This window comes from Pleurodeles waltl, chromosome 7, assembly GCF_031143425.1.
Source record: "Pleurodeles waltl isolate 20211129_DDA chromosome 7, aPleWal1.hap1.20221129, whole genome shotgun sequence".
NCBI classification, from domain to species: Eukaryota; Metazoa; Chordata; class Amphibia; order Caudata; family Salamandridae; genus Pleurodeles; species Pleurodeles waltl.
Window position 1 is genome coordinate 1,493,093,954 of NC_090446.1, and position 6,000 is coordinate 1,493,099,953.

Here is a 6,000-nt window from a genome sequence, read left to right on the forward strand (position 1 = left end):
AGCCATCTGCCGTCACACTGCCATCAATGCACCAGTGTACAGAGGGACAATACCTAGTAGATATCCTTCGCCAAACTCCCCAGCTAGCAGTCTTGTGTGAATCCCGCTGTGGCGAAAGATGTACGAAACATGTGTGCTCCCTGGGTACCTGGCCACGAGATCAGTTATGATGTAGTAGGCATTGCATATCACCTGTATATTCATGGAATGTTGGTATTTACGATTGCAGTACGCATACTCGTGGCTGATGGTGGACAGATTGCAACATGTGTCCCATCTATGGCACCTAGGACGTGGGGGAACTGTGCTATATGGTAGAAATCAATTTTTGTCTGCTGTATTTCCTGTGGGGTGTGGGGGAATCTGATGTACTGGTGTATGCTACGCAGCATGGCGTTGATAAATGCATTGAAAAATCTAGAGAAGGCACTCTGTGATACTCCTCCAGCTGCTGCTATGATCCCTTGATAGTTCCCTGAGGCAAGTAGGTGGAGGGAGCATAATACCTGCACATGGGTGGGTATGCTATTTGTCCTATGTGTTGTGCGCTGCAGTATGGGTTTCTGCTCAGCTATCAGGTCAAGTATCATGGTTGAGTTCAACCTGTACTTATCATATATCTCCTCCTCAATCTGGTCAAAAAGTGTAATGCGCACTCTGAAAATGCGCTCCTGTCTCCTCCTCCCTCTACTCAAACCTGCCAAGATCCTCATTCTCCTCGCCATGACGTACAGTGCAGCCTTTGTGGAAAAGAGTCGGAGGCATTCTGGGCCTCTTTATATAGGTTGCACCTGGTTACCACCTGGTTTCACTCTGTGGTAATTTGCATGTGCAAGAGGCCATTCTGCGAAAATTCCCAATTTGCGAATTTTTGATGCATCGAATTGCGACATGGTTTTGCGTGTCGCATTTTGCATCTCGCAATTTCCGAAGTGAAATACTGAATCGGTATTTGCGAGTCGCTATTCCGACTCGCAATTTGCAAGATGCTAATTGCGATTTGGTATTTCATGTTGCAAATTGCGAGACGGAAAATGCAACACGGAAAATCATGTCGCTTTGCAAAAAAACCAAATTTTTGTGATTCCTTGTTTTTGGCCTGCGAATGCCTTTCATGCATTGCAGACCACGTTTTTGCATTCGCAAACGGCCAAATTCTGCGATTCACACCATTTGCGAATGCAAAATGGTTTGATACATCTGGACCTTGGTCTCACAGGTGCATTGTCCATGGGGGCATAGGAAGGGGAGCAATGGCAGTTTAAGGTGGACAGGGTGACAAAGTGGGACAGAAGGGTGACATTCAGGGGGGTCTTATTTACTGGCGGGGGTCTTGGCAATGTTCTCTGTATTGTTCCTGGATCTCAGGGACCGTTTGCGGGGTGGTTCTCCTTCTGCAGGGGGTGGGGTGCTGGTGGCCTGTTGTTCCTGTGGTGGTGCCTCCTGTCCACTAGCGCCGGCGGAGGTGGAGGGCTGTTCATTGTCCGGGCTAGTGTCAGGGGCCCGTTTGTGTGCCACTGTGTCCCTCATGGTGTTGGCCAGATCTGCCAGCACCCCTGCAATGTGACAAGGGTGGTGTTAATGGAATTCAAGTCCTCCCTGATCCCCAAGTAGTGTTCCGCCTGCAGCCGCTGGGTCTCCTGAAACTTGGTCAGTACCGTGCCCATGGTCTCCTGGGAATGGTGGTATGCTCCCATAATGTTGGAGAGTGCCTCATGGAGGGTCGGTTCCCTGGGCCTCTCCTCCCTCTGTCGCACAGCAGTCCTCCCAGCTTCCCTGTTGTCCTGTGCCTCTGTCCCCTGAACCGGGTGCCCACTGCCACTGACCCCTGATCCCTGATTGTCTTGGGTTGGTGGGTTTGCCTGGGGTCCCTGTAGTGGTGGACACACTGCTGATTGATGTGTCCTGGGGACAGTGACAGGGGCCCGCTGGGTGGGTGCTGTGCTGGTATTTCCTGAGGGGGGAGGGTCTGTGGTGGTTTGTGACAGTGGCAGGGGAACAAACTGTCCAGAGGTCCCTGATGGGCCGAGCTGGTCATCTTGATCCAGGCGTGCAGAACTGCTGTCATCACTGTGGGCCTCTTCTGTGGGGGTACTGGATATGTCTGGCACCTCCTGCCCGGTGACGTTGGGTATGGGTCCTGTTGGGGTGTAAATGCATAGTTTTAGTATCTGTGTGTGCCATCTTCTGCATTGGGTGCGGTACCCTCTACTCCTGTGCTTGGATTATTGTGTTTGCCCTTTTGTGATAGATAGTTTGGGGTCTGTGTGGGTATCTGTACTGGACATGCTTTGGTGATGGGAGTCCATGCATAGGTGTTGCATGCAGGGCCTTGGTATTGGGATGCATGGGTTGTGATATTGGGGCATATGTGAGGTGTTGGAGTGATAAGGGTGAGGGTGGGGGCATATGATGGCATGCAGGTGGGGTGGGGTGGGGGGATATGGTAAATAAGATATGACTTACCAGAGTCCAGTCCTCCTGCTACTCCTGCGAGGCCCTCAGGATGCAGTATTGCCAAGACTTGCTCCTCCCATGTTGTTAGTTGTGGGGGAGGAGGTGGGGGTCCACTGCCAGTCCTCTGTACAGCAATCTGGTGGTCTGGATACCACTGAACGCAGCTTCCCCCATAGGTCGTTCCACCTCTTCCTGATGTCATCCCATGTTCTTGGATGCTGCACCTGTGATCCGAAAAGCTGTGGCTCTACCCTGATGATTTCCTCCACCATGACCCTGAGCTCCTCCTCAGAGAACCTGGGGTGTCTTTGAGGTGTCATGATGTTGTGTGGGTGATGTGTGGGGTGGTGTGTGTAGTGATATGTGGGGTGCTATTTAGTGGTGTGTTCTGTGAGGTGTGTGGAAGTAATGTGGGTGATGGTGTTGTGTGCCTGTGGATGCTTGGTAGTTGTTTGTAGTGTCTCTCTCTGGCCTTCTCTCGGTACTTGTGGCCGTAGGGGTTTGTGGGTGATGTGGGTGTGTGTTTTATATTGTATTGGGTGTGTGGGAGTGGTGTGTGTATGTGTATCAGGAGTGTGTATTTTGAACTGTCCAATGTGGTAGTGTTTTGTAAATGTGTGTGTATTTTGAGCATGGCGGTGTGTACCGACAATGGAATACCGCAGTTGAAAGATCGCCGCGTGGATTCGTCTGTTGTGATAGTGTGGGAGTATTTCTGTTGGCGTGACGGTGGAGGTTTTGTTTTCGTCAGTTTATCACTGACCTTTGGTGTGGCGGACTTGTGTGGGTGTCTGCATTTTAGTGGATTCCGTGCTATGGGTCATAATAGCTGTGGTGGAATTCCGCATCCGCGGCGGTGTGTTGGCGGTCTTCTGCAGGGGGGTAAGCGCCACTTACCGCCAATGTTGTAATGAGGGCCAGAGTATTCTTTTCATGTATGTGAGTACTGTGTGACTACAATGGTATTGCATGAGCTTTGCATGTTTCCTAGATAAGCCTTGGCTGCTGATCCACAGCTACCTCAAGAGAGCCTGGATTCTAGACACTGACTACATTGCACTACTAAGGGATACCTGGACCTGGTATAAGGTGTAAGTATCTTAGGTACCCATCACACACCATGCCAGCCTCCTACATTGGTGGTGTAGCGGTGGGAGAAGCACTTGCAATTACCTTATCGCTCCGTCACTTGGTGCTTTCAACAGGAATTACCACTTCTTACCTAGAGGTATACATAATAGCTAGCGCAGAAAGTTAGTCTCTAAAGGTTAGGTAAGCTAGGGTATAGGCATAGCCCTTGTTCTAAACTTCTTTCAAAGAGACTAGGAGTTAGGGAGGTTAGGTACACCCTACACTATCCTAACACACACTATTTCTGCAACAGGACACATCTCTGATGTCATGGACTCTCCCTATGAGAACCTGACTGATATAAATGGGGTCTCTAGTTGGAAGAGGTATACACCCTTGCCCAAATAGGGACCTCAATCCTAGTCAGGGTAAGTCACACACAATCCAAATTATCCTGTGCCTACACTCTGGTAGCTTGGCACTGAGCATTCAGGCTTAACATAGAAGGCAATGTGTAAAGTATTTATCTGAATGAATTAAGGTCAAAACGATCAATATTTGATAAATAGAAGTTGAAGTAACACTTTTGCAATCATAAGAAGAGTTTTGAAGTCTTTAACAGGTGTCTCTTGCAAAACAAAGTACCTGGATTGAGTCAAAATTACATGCACGGGGACCTGATGTAGGAAGAATAGGAACACATCATATACATCACATACAAACAAACATAAGTTCCCAATTCCGAATACAAACATTTTAGGCTAGTGATAGTTGTAAACTAGTGTAAGTAGTGAAAGGCTTAATACATGACACGCTAAAAAAAGACAGACTGTGGGTTCAATAGAAAAGGCAGGTCATATTTAGGACAAACAAATACTTATTACTTAGGAAACTTCTACACACGCTGCATTGTTAAGTTAGCTGTGCTGAAACACACAAGAGGCCCAAGCCACATTAGAATGAGAGTTTTTCTTTCAAGCTGCACCAACTGTTGCTTTCAAAATGTTCACTTAGCAAGAACAGGGTGGAACAAAAGGGTGTATCCTGCTTTAGCACAAGGGTCCTAAAAACCACAAATCATTCATATCTTGGTGAGGAGAACTGTGTAAGGGTCAGTTAAGCATTAGAACAAGGCAGGTCTACCGTGAGCATCATGTAAAATATAATCACTTGTTGTGCAGGAAAGATAGAGATGTCGAATGACGTCAATGTTACTTACCCACCCATGAGGTGACCAGTAATTGTGCATGTGCTCTTGTCAAGAGGTTCCTCTCCCCTATTATCTTATCTGTACTGTTTGTTCTTGCTTACGTCAATGCTGAACTTGCAGCATAGTTTTTTGTGTTTTTTAAAGTATAAATACCACTGCTTGTGAACTAGAACTTTGAACTTCAGTCATGGCCTCTATGTTGAGACTGCCTGTTGTTCCCAGCTGAAAATCGATTCAACCTATATTATTGTGTCAAACTAATCTGTCTTATTTTATTACCATATTCCCCTCTAACATATTGGCGAGCCAGCCAGAAGCTCTACTTTGATCTCATCAACTGCTGGACTGGGGGCCCTGCCTGTCTCCACGAGCTGATTTGCGCACTTTTTAAAGAGGTAAGGGAGATGCCAACATTTATGTAAAAATCTCTGATTTCTTGGGGACAGATGGGACTCAGTTGAAGGTAATGAGGTGGACAAAGTACGAGGTCTGTTCCTTTTATTTTATAAAGACATTTACAATTTTGACACTGTAATGTATATAATTTTTGTGTTTGCATGCAAGATTATGTATAAAATGATTTAATATTAAGGGATCCCTGTGGTAAGTCCGGAAGATACAGGGAGCTTGACTAAGTAAATCAAAAGTGGTCAAGAGTAGTGTTGGACTTGAGGCTGAGCAATCAGTGTTTGTTCTAAAGAACACTCACGTCAATCTAACCCAGACCTTAAGTCTTGAAGTCACAATCTGTAGTTGCAAACAGTGAACAGTTGTCCACTCTATGAATCCGGAGGGAAGTGACCAGTAGTATTTTGTTTGTCCTAGTATGAAATGAAGAATTACTGTGTATGTTTATGCATGTATAGATTGAAATGTGGCCACATAATAATGATGATATATAAGTTTATGTTATTTAGTGTATAATTTAGGAATAAGTATCAGACCTCCTATTCTTATGAAGGTTAAGTTATAACAGGATACTCAAAAGTAAAGTAATTGACTGGATTGAGCAAATGTCCCAAAAAAGTAAGCTAATTAACTCCACATTCCTGAATTAATTATTCATTTTTATAGTGGTCAGGCTGTCGCCCTCTGCAACAGAACTGACCTTAGTAGACCAGTAATATCAATACCATAGAATCATTTTAGTTAGAAGTTTATGAATGCCTAGGTATGTATAATATATCTCCTCTAGGCCTTAAAACAACCTACATTGACATAAGAGAAATGCCCGTTAGACAATTATAAATAATTATTCAAAG